This window comes from Corvus moneduloides, chromosome 3, assembly GCF_009650955.1.
Source record: "Corvus moneduloides isolate bCorMon1 chromosome 3, bCorMon1.pri, whole genome shotgun sequence".
In the NCBI taxonomy this organism is placed as follows: domain Eukaryota; kingdom Metazoa; phylum Chordata; class Aves; order Passeriformes; family Corvidae; genus Corvus; species Corvus moneduloides.
Window position 1 is genome coordinate 89,984,031 of NC_045478.1, and position 21,834 is coordinate 90,005,864.

A 21,834-nucleotide genomic window follows, 5' to 3' on the forward strand; every position below is an offset into this window, starting at 1 on the left:
TTACTTTTTAACACAAACCTGAACTCCTGAAAGCCAGGCAGTCTGGCAAATGCCCTCCCTCCCCCAGGCCTTCACCGTGAAGAACCAGGGCTGCTTCCTGGTCCCCATGTCCTGCCCTGCCAGACATTTCCCTGCCATGGAAGCTCCCATTCAGTACCATGGTCATGCCACCACATTTTGTTAGCAGGGCATTGTGGCACACAGTGGGATCAGTGGTCTAACCAGGGTGCTGAGCCTGCAAAAGGACAAGATGGTCATGAGCTACCTGGACTGTAGCTCCCAGGAGACAGAGCAGCATCAATACCAGGTCTGTGTTTTAACCTCTCTCTCTCTCTCTAGAGGAAGGCCGGGCAGGAATTCAAACTGGGATAGTCCTCAGGAACTGCACAACCCAAATGGCTTCCACAGGAGCATTTGGCATCAGAAGAAGGACCAGATGAGATTTGGCTGCTGAAGTCCTTCTGCCCTCAACTTCTCCTCCACAGGCTGGCTCCTGCCAGCTGTTTCTCCGTCTTTTCACCACAGCACTTTCAGTTTTGGCCAAGCCGAAAGATGAGCCTTTCCAGCCTCAAAGCTGGGAACCTGCCGAGGGGAGCTAGACTTTAGCAGAGATCATTTGCCTCACAAATTGATCCGAGAGCTCCTCCAAGGGGCAATTGCACTGCTAACCCACCATGTCCCTCCCCCTGCATATGCGCAGGTGTCTGCAGAGCTGTCAGACCTGTGATGCTCAGCAACCTCAGGCGTCTGCTCCACTTTCTCTGGGAGAGACAGCCAGGACACTTCGCTGAGCTTGAGCAGCTCCCACGCAGCGGGCCAGCGCTCAGTGCCAGGGGATGTGTGTGCGGAGCCAGCCGGAGGTAGAATTCGAGCCTGCTTTCTCTGAGACAGCCAGGGCCAAGTCCAGAGGAAAAAGCGAAGAAAGACTTTGCTGTCAGAGTCAGGGTTTACAACCAGCCGTAAATGGCCTCGGTCCCTGAAGTTCCCATGGTGACAGCCCTGGTGAGAACAGAGCTGTCTCCTCTGTCCAGTCCCCACCAGCCCTTCCCAGGTCAGGGCGTGTAGCTGCCTAGCACAGCCTGGGTGAGCTCACCCAGTGCTGGTACCCCCTGATGGGGAATGAAGTGCAGCCCCAGCTCCAGGGGAGCAGCAGCCAGGGCACCTTGCATAGCATCCCTCTAGGCACGAGCTGCGAATGCAGCAGCTTTGGGGCTTGATGCTTCTCCTCCAGCTGAGTATAGGATTTGGTATTCACTTCCCTCCCCTCAGGCTCCAAAAGGCAAGAGATTGGAGACAGTAATGGATGCACCAGTTCTCCACTGGACACGTGCACAGAGCACCTTCCACCAAGGTCAAAAGCAAGCTTTCTGGAGAAAGGGCTGTTTGGAACACATGGTCTTTGCTATAAGCTTCTCTTCATTCGCTAGCTAGTTTTCTTTGCTGGTGTCTGGCCAACACGATATTCTCTTGCTTGTTATATCAGCTTGCTTACTTAATGCATTCAGAATGGGGAAAGGCCCACTGCAGAGGCATCAGTGTGCAGCACAGATCTAGGTTTGCTCCCAGATCTAGGTTTGCTTTGACCTACTGGGAGACCATGGGTAAATCACTTGGTTCTTCTGTATCAAAGACTCCTGTGCGTTCAAAGAAGACATAGCTTTTCACCTGATCTTGCTGTGCCTTCCATGCTGTTAGAGAAAAATCTTGTGGAGATAGATGGATGGACCACATCCCATCATGGGAGCTACTCTAGATTCCCAGCAAGTGTGACTTGTCCCACCAGACTAACCCCAGTGTGGACACTGCTGCCTGAGCCTATTACCCCTGGCTCCCCATAGAGCTGATGGGAAGGAAAAGCATTTTTAGGACTGGATCAAGCTATCCTGTTTGATTCATCTACTTGAGCATGAAAAAACTGATGCCCTATAAATGCTACAGGCTGCTCATGAAGTCCAGGACATCTTGGTGACATTAGATGTCTCCACTGCAGAGCCTAAGACGTGGTCAGACAAGTCATGCTGGCCATGGCAGCCGCAGTTAGGATGCACAGATGGTGTGACTCCGGTGAGTGGAAGAGCTGACTTTTCCCAGTCATCTCTCAGTGTGTAATTCCTCTTAAGGCAGAAGGCCTTGCCTTGACTGGTTATGGCATCACTGTGCTGCGAACATGAGTCACCGCTGTAACAGGCTGAATTATGACTCCTTGCTTGCTGAGTTTAAAACAGAGGAAGGCAGCTTAGGCAAATGGAAGGGCCTAAGCATGTGAAAAATGTTCCCTTTTCAAAACTGCCATTAGCCAATTGAAAATCTCTGTATTTGGGTTGCAAGTCTATGCCAAGTCTCTGTCTGAGGCTCAGTTCAAACACTCAGGCTATATAATCCCTTCCAGTCTGGGCTCATAATGGAAATGCCAACAGACCGTTAAGCACAGCGGTATTGCCAGGTTTTGCTATAATTAAACACACACAGGAAAAGGTATAAATAACCAGGTTAAATTAAGGCAGGGGGCTGTGATTGAAGGGATCTCCGGGAAAGCCTGCAACCTGGTTGTGTCTGACTGGTTCAGGGGTGGTCGACTGGGGACTTGGGATTTGTGCCTGGCTCAGGTAAGCCCTCTCTAGCAGCAGATGCTGTGTATTAAAGTGAAGTCAGCTGGCAACAATCACCTGCAGAGCACGATGTTCCAGCTCCCAGGTCTGTGCTCCTGCCCTTGAGAAGATGCTAAACCTTGCCTTACAGAAAGCCGGGTGAGGGGAAAAATAGGAGCCTTGCTGTCTTCTGAGTCACACTCGACCTTGCTGGGTTTATCTGCCCTGTTGGAGGCCCGTGTTTGTTGTTTGCCACCTTGTCCTCATTTCCACAACAACCAGATGAAGTGGCCTGAGGAAATGATGATGCAGAGGCCATAGATAGAAAAAGTTAAATATATAGTAAAGAAAGAGTGGCAGAGGAGGCAGAGACTTCCTTCTGGGATGTTGGTTCTTGCAGACCATTCGGCCCACAGCCTGCGGGTCCCCCCAAGGGAAGCACCTCTCTGAAGCACACAGGCATCGCAAAGCGGCCAGCAGAGACACGGCGGGTTCTGCTCTCTCCTCTGTGCAGATTGTTCCCACTTTCACATCCCAGCTGGCTGGCAATAAACCCTCCTGCATGTAGATGCTGGGGAAAGGGGGAACACCCCCAAAGAGGACACTGGCTTAGGTGTGCCAGCAGACAAGTAAAGCTAGAAAAAAGGTGGATTCACAAGAGAAACATTCCCATGCCAGCCTTCTTTCTTCTGATGATGTGTGTAAGTAACACCGCGGAAATGCTGCAGGACTCTCAGGGAAGGCAGCATAGTCTGCAGGATGCACCAATGACTCTGCACAGTCCCATCCTTGCTCAGGGCAGCAGTGCCAGGTCCTGAGCTTATCAGCAAAATTAGCTGCACGCACACATCCCTCATGGTTTTCCTCTTGTGACCCTAAGCTCAGTTTGAATGAGTTTTCTGGGCCAACTCTTCCAAATTTGTATCAGTATCCAGGGAGCTTTAGTAAATAGCACAGCAAATATTTGGTTTTGATATTTGTCTTTCAAAAAGACAATGAGGCAGCAGCCACACACAAGGACGCGGCCACGCGTGCGACCTCAGGCAATCACGGAGCTCACCCCGCATCCGAAAACCAAGGCTCGCTTTTCTGTCTAAAGAAATAACTTCACTGGGATTAATGTGAAAAAGACCCCCTCCGCTGAAACCAGATCCATGCATGTTCTAGCACATACTCATTATTGTGTATGCTCGTATATTTTTCTGACCAGAGTCATCATGCATCAAATCTTGCACTTTCCAAAAAAAGAAAAAGCTCATTTCCAGCCTGCAAGACCAAATCTGACCTCAGCTTGTGCTTCCCCAGCTGAGCTAATAACATTCCCAACCCCCAAAATATGGAGGCAGCTCAGAATGGAAATGTTAAAGAGCCGTAATTCCAGAGGATGTGAATGGCTAATTCTGTACATTCAAATGAAACAGAGGGGAAATATACTGAATGGAGCCCATGTATAAGATCATATGAAATGTAAAAAGACTTGTTGTTCAGCACACACACTGCCTCTTCAATCTAGTTCTGTTTAAATGCCCATTCTTTTCGTTTGGCATCTCCTTGTCCCTCGATGGCTGAATCAAAAGAGGAACGAAATAATGACACAAAGATTTTTAAAAACTCAGCTCCAGCTGCAGCAGGGAGAAGCCTGAAGCGAAACGTGAGAGCGTACGGCTCTTTGTTAAGGCTTCCTTGGCTATAGAATATGCTATATGAAACGCCTGGCGGATCCCGTTTGGTCCTATGGAGGGAGAGCTCTTAAGGTGGCTCTCTTGGGTTTGTGGAGGATTGCGGGAAGGCTTCCCCGCATTTGCAGGCAGCAAGCGTCCCACCTGCAGAGACCCCAGGACCCAGATGGTTCCCCCTCCAAACACCCTGGGGGCCCAGGGCACTCTCTCCCCAGACAGTGGGTGGTCCAGCCTTTTTTTGTCTTTTTCGTCATTGTAGCTGCCACTTTACATTGGGAAACCAAACTCAGCACTTCTTGTTGGGAGATGGTTCCAATTTATACAGATTGCTAAGACATAAATACGTTTTATTCCATGCCTCTAAGGTATTTTTGCATGCCCAGCTGGCAGAGCCACACATACAGCTGCTAGGAGGTCTTGGTGCCAGCAGAGTAGTCCACAGTCCCCAGCCACAGCCTTTCCTAAACTCTGCATTTGGAAGCTGGTGGAACAGTTGATGTCCTGATGACTGCAGGGACCCCAGTGGCAGCAGCATCCCAGCAGAGCTGGGACAGAGCTGGGACAAGGCTGCTTGTCACATCCGTATCTCCAGCACCCATAAGAAAGTTCGGTAGGTCCTTGCAGCAGATGCCCCACCATGGCCTCCTTGCAAATGCTGCAAATACCTTTTGGGAGAGGGCATCACCCAGAGCATCCGCTTCTGGAAAGGAAGACCACCATTGCCTCCTTTCTCTGGCTAAGGAAAACCAGGGAGAGAAGGTATAGTGCGAAGGAGGAGGCTCCCGAGGGTGGGGCCAGCTCTCCCCACTGCCACTCAGTCCCTTGGCCAGTGCCATGAAGAGCAACACCAAAAGACATCCAGTGAGTGCTGTGGTGACCGGCTCCGCACAGCTGAAAAACTTGGAGCCATATTGCTTAATCTAAACAAATGTTCAGTGAATGTCAACACTAATTCATTTTCCGTGGGCTGAATACTTTTCTTCTCCGAGGCTCTTCCAGCAGCTGTGGCTGATTTCTGCTTATGCCCAGCATGTCTCCCCCAGGACCCCCCACCTTCACAGACACCGTGGTGGTTCTCAGCATGTCCCCTCACTGACACCAGCCCTTGGCACATGCTGGGAGTGGGCTCTTTCCAGGGGTTCTCTGTGGGAAAACCCAGTGATGCTGGCATGCCCTGAGCTAGCATCAGCACTGAAAGCCCAGTATGCAACCTGTGCACCTGGACAGGTATGAAAATTATTCATCAGCATTGAAGGATTCTCTGTATTGTGTGTTACTTGGGAAGTGGAGTCCTTGTATGTTGTGCCTACCCCACCTCACAGCCGCTGGACACCCACTACAGGGGTAGTACAGACAGAGTACAGGTAGGACAGGCAGCAGGATGCTTCCCTGCTGCAAGGAGCACAGGTCTGCCCTGCTCAGTTCTTTGCCTGGCACGAGGATCCTTGCAAAGCACCAGGGAGAAATTTCCAAAGGCATTCAGTCACCTCAGTGCCCTTGGCTATCTTCGTTGAATCCCAGAGAGGAGGGGTGCCATGACCACCGGTCCCTGCTGCCAGGACCATGCCCCAGCCTCATGTGCTGCTGGCACATCAGGAGACATGTCACCTGCCTGTCCCAGGGGCTGGGAAGGAGGAGCACGTTCCTCCACAGCCACTGAAGCCATCTCATGACGTTTGCACACATGGTTGCCAGAAGGCTGTCATAGCTTGGGGGAGGACAGCCAGAATGGCCATGTGATCCCCTCGCTGCTATTCCTGGTGCCCAGTGAGGCTGGAGGACTGTCACACGGAGTGAGAATCACCCGGCTGTAGCGTACAAGCCAGGTAAGTCCAGCTGTGGTGACTGCAAATTCCTAATTAGTTCATTGCATCAGACGGCCAAACACTCAGAGTCATTACCCAAGGATGGCCTACGTGCCCGGCAGGGCGTACTCCCCTGATCCCTGCTTCCCAAAACAGGACTGGGAGAGCCAGACTAGCTCACCCTGGAAAAGGGACACGCTGTGTGGTGTGCCCGGCAGGCCAACAAGCTCCAGGTCCCGCAAACCACATGGGGAAAACCCAGCAAGACAAAGTGCCAGACACGCAGCAAATGGCCTGAGTGTGGCTGTCCTACACGGTGAGGTCTCATTCTGCACCACGCATGGATGTGGAGTGGGTCTCTCTAAGCCACAGACACAGGGACCTGGGCACAGGATAGTGGGTTGCACACCATCTCCCCCATCCTGCTCTCCTCCACCTGAGGCTGCAGGCAGGCATTACCCACTCCTTTCCCACCGCTTCCTGCAGACAGAGATCTGGACACGCTTTTGGATGCCCCTCAGCAAAGTGATATCAGGGCAAGCTCCCTGTGTACTGGCTGGCAGGTTTGCAGAGGGATCCTCTCCCCGTGAGCTCGGCCGGAGCCCTGCCACTCACCCACTCCCAGCAGCACCAGAGAGCAGTGGCACTGCTGCCTCAGAGGTAGCACGGGCAGGCTTGGCAGGGATTTATGTATCTTGGAGTTGCTTTCCCCGTGGTGGTAGCTGGAACTGATTCTGAATACTTAGCTGGTTTAATATGAAAACACAAATCCCTGGATTGACAGCTTGTCCAAGCAAGGCACCGTTTGAGTTCCTGGCAGCCAAGCAGTGAGAACTAATGCTGGTCACAGGGTGGAGGTGAGAAACAGCCGAGCAGCTGGGCTCTGCTCCATGCTTCATCTGGAATTCAGATGCTCTTCTTTCCTTGAGCTAGGCTAACATGGGGTGGCAAGGTGCACCCTTGTCCTCCCTGGACTTGAGCCCCATCAAAGCCTGTGATGCCAGCGGATTGGAGGTGCTGCAAAGTGCAAAACTAGGCAGGGACTTCCTGCCCACCACACTGTGGAAGCATCTATGTCACTGCAGGCTCTCCTGTCCTCCTCCTGCATCCCCTCCTGGTCCCAGGGGCACCTCACTCCACTGGATGGAGAGTTCTCCTCTTGCCTGCCCTCTGGATGAAGGGTCCTGCAGGATCCAGGATGCCACTGAAGCAAGGACTCCTTTAGAGTAACCACCTCCCAGCACACAGCAATCCTACCTAACTGGTTCAGGCAAGGGGTGATGAAAAACGCTGTGTCCTGCTGAAACCACTGTGAGATTTAGGGCAGGCAGGTGGGATCATCCAGGCTAGAGCAGGACCAGTGGGCCTGAACTGGTGCCCAAATAGTACCAAAGGCACCACCAGGTCTGCACGACAACATTCCTGGGGCACAGCTGGCCATGCTGAAGGGGTCAGTACTGCAGCACCATCCTTGCCCATCCCCTAAGTAATGTGGGTGCTGCTGAAAAATGGGGCCCAGCCACCGCAAGCACTGTGCGGGCACTTTCTGCGGGGTCCCTGGCCCACACTGCAGGACAGCTCTGCTCCTGCACAGTGGCATGGGGGTGGCACAGGGGTAGGTACCCGCAGCAGGAGCTGGGTCAATGTGCTATTTGGAAAAGGCATGTTAGACCTTCTCTCCTGGAGAAGCACCTCTGTCAGGGTCTCATCCAGAGCTCCCCCTGAGCAGCTCTGCATTTTCAATGCTCCCCAGAAGGAGACCTCACCAATGCAGGCAGGCAAAGCTGCCTCTGAAGGAAATTTTATTCCCCATGTGACAGAATGGGCAGAGTGGATAGGAAAGCAGCGATTGCCCCAGCTCACTATCTCCTGGGAACAGCAAGGGCTGTTTCATGGTGCACTACAGGCATGATCCACACCTGCTCCAGGGGGAGAGGGAAGCTGTGGGGCTGTGCACAGTCACTTCTTCCACTCAGTCACTCTTCCCACAGCTGTGCCAGTAAAGCTATTGTCCTGGTCCCTACAGTGGGAAATCCCAGATCCAGCTGGAAAAGACCAACACATATCCCAGGTGATCCTCAGAGGCCCCAGAAACAAACAGCAAAAAAAGCTCTTTTCCTCTCCTTATATCAAAGCACCAAGCAGACCTCACTTCCTGCCTCTGCCAGCAACTATCAGGGAGTTACTCAGCTCCTTCCCCTGGCTTTCCCCACCAAAGGGCACCTCTGATGCAAGTGGTGGGTCATTGGAGAGCAGGATGTGGGGCTGTGAACATGCTCCAGGGCACAAAGAAGCTGCAGAAGAAGAGGATGCCCCGGCACTGCCCTGCGAGGCCGGCCATGGAAACGGGCAGCAGGGAGAAGGGAGTGTGTTGACAGCGCGCTACGGCTGTGCACCCCAAAGCCCGGCCTGCTCCCAGCACGCCCAACCTGGGACTGCCAACAGGCCACCGAGGGGCTCGTGGAGAGCAACACTGGGCCACCTGGGGCGCGAAGTCACGGTGGCAACCCGGCGTAAAACCTGTGGGGTCCCGCTCGCCCCACAGTGGCCTCGGCTCGGGGGCGGCGGGGCGCGGGGAGCCGGGCGGGGGGCGGCGGTGCCGGGCCCATCTTCTCCAGGACACCTTGGCGGCGGTGCCGGGCCCATCTCCTTGAGGACACCTTAACGGCGGTGCCGGGCCCATCTTCTCCAGGACACCTTGGCGGCGGTGCCGGGCCCATCTCCTTGAGGACACCTTAACGGCGGTGCCCGTGGGCGCCTCCCGCCGCCCGCCCCGCTCGGCTCCCGCCGCTCCTCGCGGGGAAGCAGCTGACTCGGGGCGGCTGCCAGCGCTGCTGGCTGCTGGATCCGGCCGCGGCAACGTGCAGCCCGACATGTAAACCGGGCAGGCCTATGCTAATGGCGGGGGGAGGGTGCCTGGCGCAGGGGTGAGGGGGACGGAGGTGGAGGCCGGAGCACAGCCAGAAAATTCCCCCCCCCATCCGCCCCCCCGCTTCTCCATCACCACCTCCCCGCATCCATCTGCCTCCCCTCCTCCTCCTCCATTCATAAAATCCGGGCGGCACTGCCACCTACCGTAGCGTGCGACAGCCAGCCCGCCGCTCGGCTCGGCCCGCGGGCAGCCCCCAGCCCAGCCCCCCTGCCCCGGCACCCAGCCGCACCCCCGACCCCTGCCCGCGGGTCCCGGCCCCAGCGCCAGCCCTCCTCCCAGCAGCGCCCCCAAAGCCCCCACGGGGCAGAACGGCAATCCTGTCCTTTCCCTTAAAGCCGAGGTGGGGTCTCTCCGTCCAGCCCCTCACCCCAGCCTCAGGTGTGCCCCAGCTGTATTTGGGGCGGTCTCCTCGCGCCTCGGGGTGTGCACAGCCACGAGCTGAGCGGTCAGCTCCACCACCACCCTGCCTGCTGGAAATCAGAAGATAGAGACAGCAGTCTCCTACCTATGCTGTCTGTTTTCTCACCCTTAGGGAAACCCCCAGCTCGTGTTTTCAAGCACCTCCTTAAAACCACAAAGCCCTCTCTCGGCACGGGGCAGATAGAGGACATAACAGCCTGAGACAAGTCACGGGCCTTAGGTTTCAAAACAAGAGATGAAAGTAGCACATACCTACCAGGAGAAGGGTGAGTTAGCCATCAGCCATAGTCCCTGCTCAGGAAGAAACCTTCCCAGGGCCAAGCAACCCCCTCCAGGAAGAGACACTGAGGAGCAGCCCCTTTTCCTCCGCAATTCCTTTCCAATTCCCCACTGGGGAGGGCCGAGACTCCCACCGCCCTCTCCTTGTAGTGTTCTATTCTCCCTCCTCAGCACACAATGGGGCAATCCCTGGTTGGGTCTTACTCCACATCCCTTGCCAGCACCCACAGGAATAAATTGCTGTGCCTTCCCACATCAGGGGACTCTCCCCAGTCCTGCATTACTTCCTTTTCCTTCCTTCCTCTCCTCTCCTCTAACAAAGGATAGTTATCCCCAGTCAGTAAAGATGGCAACCCCACACCCCAGTGGGAAGTGAGCAGCCCTGCAGGGCAGCAGGGGCTGGACCTCCAGGCTCATGGGTGCATGAGCAGGAGCAGCAGGCTCTCTGGCCAAGTGTCCCCCCTGGCAGCATTTCAACTCACACCAGCCTCCCTCTTTGTTCACCAGAGTTGCCCCCGCCAGGACTAAAGCCCTAATGGAGTGGGAAAAAGGGAAGGGGGTGAATTTGGACAGGCCCGACAGAACCTGCAGGCGGGTCAGCGTGAGCAATGCCTGTGCAGGTGGAAGACCTTGCGCTTGAAGCTGAATGGGGAACACTGAGCATCTCTACAGGGAAGAGAGAGAGGGAGGGAGGGAAGTAGGAGGGAGGGAGGGGAAAAAAAATCTTGTGAGTGCAGAGTTTGCAAAATGAGCTGGTGGTAAATAGCTGGAGGATAGACAGCGTCTGTACGTGAGGCACAGCACGGAGAACTGCACCTGAGCAAGGCTGGGCCACTGCTCGCTCCAGCATCACACGTCACTCACTGATGCATCCTCCCCAGCCTGCTCTCTCTCTGCACCAGCTCCCCCGCCTCCGCCACAGAAATGCAGTGGGAAAAATGGGTTCCCCCCACACTCAGTGCAGCCACAAAGCAGAGAGCTGGGAGAAGCACAACTGAACTTGATTCAAGGTCCAGCAGGTGCCTGCCAAGGGAGATTCAGCACCACGAACCTCCTGATCCCCTTTTCCTGCTGGGAACCCACAGCCCCTTGAGCTCAGTGTCTCCCCACGCCCCTGCTCAGCTGCTTTCTGCCCTGAGCAATGGCAGCCGTGTCTGCCAACACTCCCTGCTCGCTAGAGCTGCTATCCAAGGCCCTTTGTTCCCCTCGTCGGGAAGCCCTGCTTTGCATTCCGCAGCCAGGGGTTGAGGCCCAACACAACTCATCTCACCTGGGATGCTCCAGACGGGAGACCACCAGCTTTCCCCTCCCTGCTCTGAAAGACCGGGCAAAACTCGCACAGCACCTGGAAAACGTGTCTCCCTCCCTACGTGGGAAAAGGAAGAGAAGCCATCCTTTCCCTGGAGAGAGGCGCGCCCAGGGGTGTCGGTGATAGCAAACCCTGCCGCTCATTTGCAGCTTCCCCCGGCGTGCTCCCCAGGCCCGCCGGGATCGCCGGTCCCACGGGCGGCAGCCCCGCAGCCCGGTTCCGTGGGAAGGCAGCCCGGCACCCGCCTGACACCCTGTGGCCGCCTCCTGCCTTGCAGGGACGCGGAGCGGCGTGGAGCGGGACGGGGGTGGGATAGGGATGGGGATGCGGACGGGGATCGGGATCCAGCCCGTGGGGAGGCTGCGTGGGAGGGGGCACACAGGGTGTCTTAGCAGAGCAAAGCTGACAGGAGCAGGGAGAAACCACAGACCGGGCACATGCCTGACTCCTGCCACCCGCCATGCAGGGATGAAATGCTACATACTTTAATAAAGCAGCACACGCATGTCCCAGCAGTTTCCATAAGTGCCCGTGGATTCAGCCCAGCATGTCCAGGAGGAAAAGAATTTCAATTTACTGCGAGCTGATGCCACAGGCTCATATGAGTGCACAAGACGTCTTGCTCTATGGCAGCACATGACAGCAGGGGCTGCTATAATAATGCCCCAACAGATGGGAGGCTCCTAAGAACATCCATGTGGGTTTCAAGCCCCTCAGAGAGTCCTCCCCACTGCACAGCAAGGCCTTTTCCCTGTTCCTCTCTGGCTTTACTCACCTCCTGCCAGAAGGCTGAATTTCTACTTCCCAAAGCACAAGGGCTGGAGTCTCTGCAGGGGCTGGGGTAAAACATCGTTATTTGCACACCCCCAACCCCACAGGGTGCCCACTTGCTGCATCCACGTGTGAGGCGTGAGGGTCACAGTGACCACGTGTGGCATATGTCCCACCCGGCTCGGGATGGGGGACACACTTGTGCAAGAGTTGAAACACCTCGGCAATTCCCATTGCTGAGAGCCAAGCCTGCAGCATGTCTGAGGCACCACTGCAGGACCCCAGCCCGGGAAACTCAAGCAGCAGTGTGGGTGGAGCTAGCACTCACCCTTCTTAGGGAAGTAGGAGGAATGGCTCTATGTGGTGCCCCAAGGGAGTTACTGATCCTTAGCACCCCCCTCGTTTCTCATCCCTGGAAAAGCTGCCAGTACACTGGGGGCAGGGGGAGGCGAAGGTGTTTTTCTTAAGAGCGAAGCCACCTTGGAGCAGGCAGCCCTTGGTCCAGATGATCTCCTAGGTAACCCAAATGAAGCCCTGCAACCTTGATAGAAAAGCTTATCTCCATTTAGGAGGGAATCCTTTGTATACTCTTACTGACCTGCCTCTCTTCCCTGTTTTTACAAACCCCAGTGGATGTCCCACTCTTACTCCTCTCAGGGCCTTCAAGAGAGTCCTCCAAACCCCACCAAGCGTGGCACATGGCTGCCAGCTTGATTCTCCTGCAGGAGCATCAGCCGTGCCCAGGGAGCTGGTGATCCCTGCTCACAGCATTCATTCCCGGCCTCCCCTGGGCATCCACGGTTCCACATGCCTCTGCAAGGAGAAAGGCCGTGTCTCTTTCCCAGGCCTTCTTGGGGCAGAGCTCCCCCTTGATGAGAGCCCATTGTCAGCGGGGCAGTGAGGCCATCAGCTGCCTTCTCTGCTCTGACTTTCTCTGGCTGCAGTTCGGAGAGATTTTGACCTGATACTCTGCCCCCACACATCCCTCTGGCTGGAGCCCAGCGGGAATAACCAGAGACATTCAGATGATGCATCGCAGGAGAACCATTTTAATTAAAAGTGATGCTTTGGTCAGCGGGGTACAGACTTCTTTGGGGATATGGGGGGGAGAAGTGAGCTGGGTGAGTGATGTGGGGGGGAAAGATGTGCTCGTCAGGGTTAGCTCTGAACTCAGCAGCTTTGCCAGGAAAGTGGGAAGTGGCAGGGCAAGGTGCCCTGAGGTACTCGCTTCTCCAAGGCCTTACCGTGGGCTGGTGCTCTTGGCAGTGCTTAACAGTGTCCTGAAAGCCTGGTGCAAACTGCAGTACTCCCTCCCCCAAACTCAAAGCTTTTGCTGCTCCCAAATACCAATCCCTTTCCCAGCAGAGAAGGAGGATGTCTGTGCACTGCTTACAGATGTTTAGAGGTACAGGGGCCTCATGCTGAGTCTCGAGCTCTGCCAGAAAAGAAAGCTGAAAGCTCAGCAGGGCCCTGCACCACGTGGATTAGTGCAGCGTAGTGGGGAGCCACAGCCACCTCCTGTAAGTGGGAATCACCACAAGGCCTGATGTCCCTGCCGTGTTCTAAGCTCTGGTGGCAGAGGGGATCCATCACTGCCAGGAATGTGCTGAGACCGGAAACTACTTGTGAGGGGGAGTAGGGTTTGAGGAAGAATTAGGCAAGGGGATTCTTCCTCACGTAGAAGTGAGGAATCCCCTGGGACTGGGCAGCTTGAAAGAGGGCCAAGCCCTGGTGTCAATCCTAAAAAACCTCTCCTAGGCTGGTTTTCTAGCTAGAGCCTAGTCCACCCTGGGCAGTTGTGATCTTCCTGCCTTCACAGAGGACGCTCTGGAAAAAGCTCCCAGACACCAAACCACATTATTCTAAATCACCAGGAATGTGTTTCCATTCAAATACCCACTAGGCCTGTTTTCTGCTCCTGGGAGAGCCATGGAAAACCACATCCAGGCCCTGCATGCCGCACCTGCCCACAGACATACCCCTGGAGGAGTCAGACACGGAGCAGCCTGGCACAGAGGCAGATGCCATGATGGCAAGAAGCACCACACTCCTGTCCCAGCAAGGATGTGTCCCACCACCTTCCCACCTTGGCTAGCAGCAGCCTGGCCATGTCAAACCACAAGTACCTCTCAGGTAAAGTGGGAGCATTCCTAGCCTGCATTGCCAGTTGCTGTGAAGAGCCATATTTGCCGATCAGCAATAGCAAGACAGAAGGAGCATGGCAGGAGGATGGGTGGCACAGGATGGAGGTGGGGAAGTTATGCCACTGGACCTTGGCAATGCCTGGCAAGACAGCGAGGAAAGGGTGGAGAGCGACTACGTGATGCTTTGCAGGGAGAGCTGATCTTATTAATAAAAGCTGCTTCTTCCCAAGGCCTTGATAATCTCTCCTGATGCAGATTATTTACAGCTGTGGAATTTAATACTCCAATGAACAAAGCTCTCTGAAGCACAGAGGGAGCAAGCAGACTGTTAACCCTTCTGCATGGCACCAGGGGCTTTCGGCTCAGGTTTGATGCCTCAATGCAGCTGAGCCACAGGCAGCCACAGCCCCACCAGGTCTCAGCATCTATGAGACCAGCACCCAAGCCAGGCTGAGACTTGGTAGAAAGTCACCCTAAAGCCCATTCAAACACCTGGATTCTCTTAATTAAAAAGGTAGGCCAGTGAGTAGTGCTCAGAGGCAGAACTTGGGCAGGGCTGGGGGGCTGTGTTGCCAGTGAGGTGCTGCTGCATTACTCCACCAGGTAAATACTTGACCTTACAGATACTGGGTCAATAAACTCAGCCTCCAAGCTGAGGAGATTGTCAGCCCTAGCTAAGTCATCCAGCCCTCACATTCAGTGCCAGGTGTGTGAAACTGAGTCAGCTAAGACCTGGGAGCCTTGCTGTGGGTCTGCAACACTGGTGGGAACACAACTGCAGCACAGCACTCCTGCTGCCTTCCCTAGGACCAGAGATCCCCTGGCTAAAGTGTATGCTTTAGTATATGCTCTGCAATGGAACCCCTTCTTCAGACTGTCTTGAAATCTGGTGCATCTCAAGAGGAGGGCATAGGAACCATCAGACTTGGCTTATTGCCTGAATGGTCCCTTAAATACAGGTGATTTGGAGGGGGATGATTTGCCTGGCAAAATCAAAGGTGAGAGGGATGTACAGGAAGGAGTGCTTAATCATATGGGCTTGTCCCACCAGTGCCTGGGCCTGGTTGAGTGTATTCATTGCTGAATGGAATGGCCACAAGACAGCAGCTAGGGTAAGGGGTGGGCTGAGGGATGGAGAAAGAAAGGCAAACACCTGCCTCACTTGCATGCTAAAATCCACTCACCACCCCATAACAAAGTGGCAGATTTTGGAGCCATAAATGCAGCCTGGGTTTGATCTGCACCTCTCTTAGCATGCCTGTACTTCAGACATTCCCCAAGGACCACACAAATTGTTGGTCTAGTTCTGCATAGCATCGTTTAAAGGGTCACAGTAGCATCCCTACCATAAACTAGGTAACTATAATCCCTAGACATGGTTAACAGCCCCCATCCACCCCACCTAGTCCATGTGGGAAAAAGCAGAATTCATGTGGGATCTGTTGTCCCCTCAGTCAGTAAAAGCCTGGCTGCTGAAGTTTCCTGAAGCAGGAAACACAGAGCTTGTGCACCACCTCAGGAGTCTCTTGGGGTGGTAGTCCCTTTATATCTCAGCAGCACCCAGTCTTTGCACAGAACCAGAGCAGCCTAGAATACCTGCCCTAAAACCTCAGCATATGCTTCCCAGCTTATGCAGCCCCTTTGCTCTGAACTTGAACCCCTCTTCCTCTCTCTGCCCTGTGATGCCATCTGCCAAGGATTTCTCAGGGCTCTTCCCCATCCTTCAACCACCCACAAAGGAGTAGCTGGAGGTTGTAGAAGGGAGTTTAGCTCAGCCTCAGGTGACCTAAAATTTGCATGGGACAGCCCATTAAGTCTGCATTTCCCCGTTCTTAAAAGTCTTAAGGTTTGTTCAACTTCCCGCAGACACACAAGGTACCACCTGCCAGCCACCACTTTGCATTGGCAGTCTTTTGCCCTGGAGTTTTCCTGCAAGCAATGCAGGCTGACAAAGTGGAGACACCAGCAGTGAAGGGAGCACAGGGACTAGGGGAAGGGTGGATCCCTCCCCAGAAAGCCTGATGGGTGTTTGGAGATCCTCCCTTGCAGGCAGGAGGACAGCCTGGCTTCCTTCTCCCCCAGGTTCCACTTCCTGAGCTGTCAAGCCTTCATGAGGCAACTGTCTCTGCAGGGCTGGATTTGATGCCCTGGAGGTCCCCATGTCCTCAGCCCACCCCACTGCAGGTGAGGCCTCCCGGGAACCTATTCCTCCTCCACAAGGCAGAGCCAAGGCAAAGTGTCGGACTTGTGAAGCCAGTTAAACCAGCTATTTATAGATGTTAACATTATGAAACACAGATTGGAGGCTTCCTGGAGCTGTCTAGAGCCTCTGGAAGAATGTCCAAGAGCCAAGCATCAGGCTCAGGAAACAAGGGCAAAGATAACATCTACCATCCTACCACCTCCTCTCCTCACTTTATCTACTTCTACAAGCAAAGAGTTTTCTGCCTCCAGTGAACTGGAGCCTTTCCTACCCTTCTCCAGACACCCACAGGGAATCTCGAGCCTTGTTTTGAAGAGAAAAGTAAACATGATTAAGAACAAACCTCAGGTGGCTGGGCAGCACACAACCATTGTCTTTGCTCTGGTCAAGCACAAATACAAAACCCCGAAAGCTCATCCTGCAGAAGTAATAGGCCCTCCTGCACTGGAGATGGGTACCACCTTCCCAAGCCTGCTGTGCATCCCAGGCAGATGCTTGGGGTGAAGTGTGAAAAGGCAGGACAAAACAGCACCTGAGGGCCCTAGGCAGAGCTCCTTTAGGGATGGCCTGAAGTGCAAGAGTGAAAAACACATTCTGGTCTGTTCAGCTTTTGCCATCCTTGGTGAACCTAGAGTGGTCTGCTGTTGTCAGTGCCTCCAGGGAGCTGCTAGTGGGCCATCAGAGTGGACTGGGCACCACTCACCCCACTGTACCTCTCTCTGCCCCATCCCAACATGTGGCGCCTGTTTGAGTGAGCAGGACCAGGCTTGGCAGGACCAGGACATCAGGGAACACCTGAGCTCTTCCCATCCCCTGAATGCACTGAGTGAAACACACTCCCCAGAAGTACATGCCACCCCTAATGCTTGACTGCTGCTCTCCCAATCCACAAAACACTATTCATTTTGGAGCCAAGAAGGGAGCACCATGACTTCCAATCAGAGCATCATGCTGCCCCAGAAACGTGAGGAAGATTTACTTCATCCAGGGTCAGCACCCAGTCTTACAAGCTAGAGCAACAAATGCTTTAATCCCAAGAGATGTATCTACTGTGGGAAACCACATTGGGGTGCCATAGTCACGACTGGGGTCCATCAGAGGAAGACATTTTTATCCCCATCCTGACCTTGGCCCCAAGGAATACTCACCAGTGCCCCTCACGCTCCATACCCACAGCTATGAAGAGCAGCTCATTTGAGCTAGAGAGCGAGCAGGATCTGGGGTACAGCCTTGTGCCAAAAGACCTTGGATGTTCTTCACAGGCTCTGCCTTAGGCCATGTTGTACCTTGGGGCTTGCGTGTTTATTTTTAAAGAACTGCATTACATTCACAGAGTTTGCAGCCTTCAGACATTTGCAAAGCAAGCTTATATTTCCAAGGCCCAAGGGACAGCCTGTCTTTGGTGTCTGTGCCACAATAATTGGGCACATCACTTCCCAGTCTTCTGGGGAGGGTGTGTGTAATATTCACACTGAGCACATTCACTGTAGCCAGCATGGAGGTGAGCATCCAGGTTCATTTTGAGCTCTGTTAAGCAGTGAAGCCCTGGAGCAATGAATTTCATGAGGCAACCTGTGTTTTGGGTGAAAGGAAAAATGAAAAAAAGGTAATTTTATTTCCTCTGACAGCCTGTTTGATTGAACACTGCCTCTACTGCACTCTCAGAGAAGGTGAATGGATGTGCCTGATGTGTTTTCTCCACGTCCTTATTTTTATCCTTCTGTCATGAGCCCTCATTAATCTTTCTTCTCTCCAGGCTAGACACTCCTGAGCTTTCCAATTCTGTTCTCTTGTTAGAGGGTGCATTTGTGACAGGCCTAGGAAAATTTCCATCCTCTATCCCTGACAGCTTCTGAGATAAGATGACCAGCCTGGCATGCTCACTTGAGGCTCCATCACTGCAACAGCATTCAGACTGGATTCAGTGTCATTCACCCCCCATTTCTTATGCTGTAGAACAGGAGAAACTACTCAGAAAATGAGTTGGCAAGGCTGTAGTTGGTGCTAACGCGCTCAGGGGAGACCCCTTTGGGCAGCAACCACACAAGCTTCAACCTTGGGGCTCTGCCCTGGCAGCAGTGCCAACCCCATCCCCCTTCCCTCACTCCCAACTCCTTGCCCCCTTTAGCCCCTCTGCATTTCCCAGTACAAGTGTCCAGCCCATAGAGTTTCCCTGATGGACACTCTCCCCCTTCCCTTGTCTATCTTGAACAGTAGCTGCAGGATATAAACAAGTGTCCAGCTGTTTCCCTGTCCTCTTTGCTCTTCCTGGGTCATGTCAACCCTGAACAGCACAGCCACGTTCAGATGAGATGCAGACACTTAAAGAAATGACAGCCCTCACTCGTCTCATCAGAAGGGCTCAGCGGGGTCCTGCCACTGCTTTCTGTGTGCAGCTGGGTGGAAAATGCTGCTCAGCCAGCAAACCTGAGGCTTGGCATGCCTTTCCCTCAGGGAAGGAGATTTAGCATCTGCCTCTAGATGAAAGACCCTGGCAAGGAGTGACAATGCATTCTGAGGGGTTGTTTTGCATCAGGAGAGTGGCCCAGATCAGGGCTTCACAAGAGAGCCAGGCTGTGCCTCCCTGCTGCCCACCCCTGACTCCTGTTTTGCAGCCCCCTGCCATCCATGAGCCAGCATCCTGCCGCTGTCCCTCCTCTTCCCAACCAGCCACCAGCCCCACGGGAGTCAGAATGCTGCTTGCAGACCGATCTTCCCAGTGATTTTCCTAGCCCAGCACGCCCTCACCGAAAGGTTAAAGCTGACCCTGACGCCCCTGGTCACTCAACAACCTTCCGTGGAGACAGGGCTCAAACGCAGCCAGAGTTCCCTGGCTCTCGCCGGGTGTTTCCCCGAGAGGCCAGGTCAGGCTCGGTCCGCCCAGAACCTTCCCGCGGCCGGCCGGAGCTGCGCTGCGCCTGGGCAACGTGCTGAGCGGGGAGATTCTGTGCGCGGCGAGTCTGTGCCGTCAGTCAGGCTCAGGGGCCCGCCGAGCGCGGGGCACGGGCAGGCTGCCGGGCACACCATCACGCCCACATTGCCATCTAGCCTCCCGCTCGGGGATGTGCAGCTCACCGCTCTCAGCCCTGCCAGCCGAGCGAGGCGTCCAGGCTCCGGCTGCATCACCCCCAGTTCGGCTCTCTCCCCCTCCTCCCAGCTGCCTCCCCCAGCTCTGGGGTCCATCGACCCTGCTGGCACAGGGCCACGAGACGGGGCCGCCTGTCTCTCAGCCTCAGTCTCCAAGCAGATGGAAGACATCAGCTCCCTGCTGCATCCTTCCAGGATAATCTGTCTCGCCCGCTTCCTTTCGGGGACACCTCTTCTCACGGCCAGTAAATCCCCAGTGCTCGCTTGTCTTTTTCCAGACCCCAGCCCTCATCCAGAAAGCCTCGTCACGTCTCTTTCATTGGCAAGCATCTTCCCAAAGGCCATCCCTCCCTACCCATGCAGGATGCCCTAAAAAAAGACCCTTCTTCCCCAACTCCCATGGAAGAACATGTGGGCACAAAGTCACCACCACTGCCAGACAAACAGGCACCCTCTTGGGAGCTTAGCTGACACAAATCCTATATCCAAATGCACGGGAATGTACACTAACCCAAGGACCCAGTTGGAACTGACCCGGGGGCACATTTGTAATGAGGCAAGAAGACCCCAGGAAGAAGACCCTAAGCATGTGTCACACTGGAAAATTTTTTCACTGACAGTATCAAATCATGTTAATGGCAGAATAATAAACAGGGAGCAGGGGAGAGAATGACCTTCTGGCAGCAGCCGAGATAGGAAGTGTTTTGGTTTTTCTTCCCTCCTCTGAGAGAAATCATTCCACCTGCCTGCAGCTGTCCTTTAAGAAAAGGACCTGCAGGAAGAACTGCTACACAGAGAGGAAATCACATCTGCTTTCCTAGTAGGATGGACGCAAAAGGAAAAGCCTCCCATTTGGAGAGAGTTAAGCTTCAGTGGATCCCAAAGAAGGATGCCACAAGCCAGGGAACTCAGCAGCTGCTCCCAGGACACCACTGGCTCGCTCATCAGAAGGCCCTGGAACAGAGCAGAGTGCAGCCTGGAAGCTGAGAACAAGCAGGTATTATCCCCCTATTTGTGCCAAAACAAAAGAGGGGACCTGGAAATGAGGATCCTTGAGCAGTGCCTGCTCAAAGGAAAAGATGGAGAGCCTGGAGAACCCACATCAGCCTGGGCAAGGCCCCATCCATCTGCCCCTGCCTGCACAGGCTCTGCAGCCAGAGCAGCAGGGACTGACTATCCTGCAGCCATGGCAGGGCCCACATCAGTGGGATGGGTGGGAGCAGGCTATGAGCTCATCCACAAGCCTGACCCTTTCCCCTCGGAGAGATACTGCTACAGGCAGCACCTGGAATTTGCCAAGCACAGAGCTGTCAACATAGGCCAGGGATTTCTGCTGAGACTATATTCCTCATCAGGGACGACAGGTAAAAACTGCAGGAGACGCACTATGGGATATGCTTAGCTTAGCTGTCTGCACGTCTGCTTATTAAGCTCTGAGATTAAGGATTTAGTTCCACATGTATCAGTTTACTTACAACTAAAGCATCACTCCACATTTTAATCTCAAGTATGCTGCATTGTCTTGCCCGCTTCCTCTCGTGCCCTCTCCCCATGACCTCTTCCTCAGCAAAATGCTGGAAATTTATTAGCAAAGATTCTGTGAAATGTTTAATATCCAAACAGCAGGGTCTAGCATCCCATGAGAGATTCACAGCCCCTATGGTCAGGACAAGAAAAACAAGGATTGTTTGCAGGCGCCCAGGTCCTGCTGGTTGATGCTTTGAGGCTGGAGTTGTTGCCAAGCAAAAATCTCACACTAAATTGTCCCTTCAGACAAGTTATAAACCAGGCTAGGCAGGACTGAGGCATTCAGCTTGGGATAAATCCCGCTTCGACTCTACCCACAGCCTGTGCACAGAAACAAAATACCCCGTACAAGTGCCATTTCAAATTCTATTTTCTAGACTGTGTTCAGGGAAGCCATCTTCCTCTTCTGTTCTCAAAAGGATTTACATTGAGGAAGGCCAGCACAGCCTTGTCAACTGGCTTATGATTTATTAAAAAATTATAGAAGTATTTGTTTATGTGTTTATCAGGGTTGGAGGAGTTTCAAAGGTTGCAGGTTTTCTAAAGCAAGACCACTGAGCTATTGAGTGGCATAAACACTTTCCCTAAAAAAGTATAAAAGCATATACCCTTTTTCTACACAAAATACGATCCAGAAACAAATTTAACCAGGAAAAAAAGGCAACGGACAATGTCCGAGTCGTCAGGCTGTGCCATGCCCTTGTGACACAGAAGCAAACCCCACCCAAGGGAGGGAGGCCAGTCACACTTATCACTGTGACTGCCACACAGAGTTTGCTCACTGTCCCACTTAGCAAAATGGCATAAACATCTCCGAGCACACAGAGTTCCTCCTGGAAGTTGACTGCATTCAGACAGACTGGAAACACTGACTTCAGCCAGGCGAGCATCTGCTCTGCTGCTGTGCCATTGGGCAGACACCTATGCAGGAGACAGGCCCAGGGCTTAAAGGCAACGCCCATGGGGCTCAGAGGGCTTGGAGCAGCAGACCCAATGTTCCCTGGCCTGTGGACAACAGCAAACAAGGAACATGCTGCCAGCAGCACGTGATTCTGCTTTCCCACAGGACTGAGTTCACACAGAAGTTTTA

At 53.9% G+C, this 21,834-nt stretch overlaps 1 long non-coding RNA gene across 5 annotated transcripts in view; it reads right to left on the reverse strand.

Annotated features, from left to right (window-relative positions):
- The window catches only part of LOC116441113, a 44,474-nt gene extending 33,251 nt beyond the window's left edge, over nt 1-11,223 (reverse strand). For 3 of the 5 annotated variants that reach the window (XR_004238894.1, XR_004238892.1, XR_004238890.1), the window contains exon 1: nt 9,677-10,175. This is a non-coding gene — a long non-coding RNA (uncharacterized LOC116441113). Of the gene's footprint in view, nt 1-9,676; nt 10,176-10,973 lie in introns of those variants that run through there. The other 2 variants (XR_004238893.1, XR_004238891.1) reach the window with 2 other exon arrangements.
- Nucleotides 11,224-21,834: the final 10,611 nt, after the last annotated feature.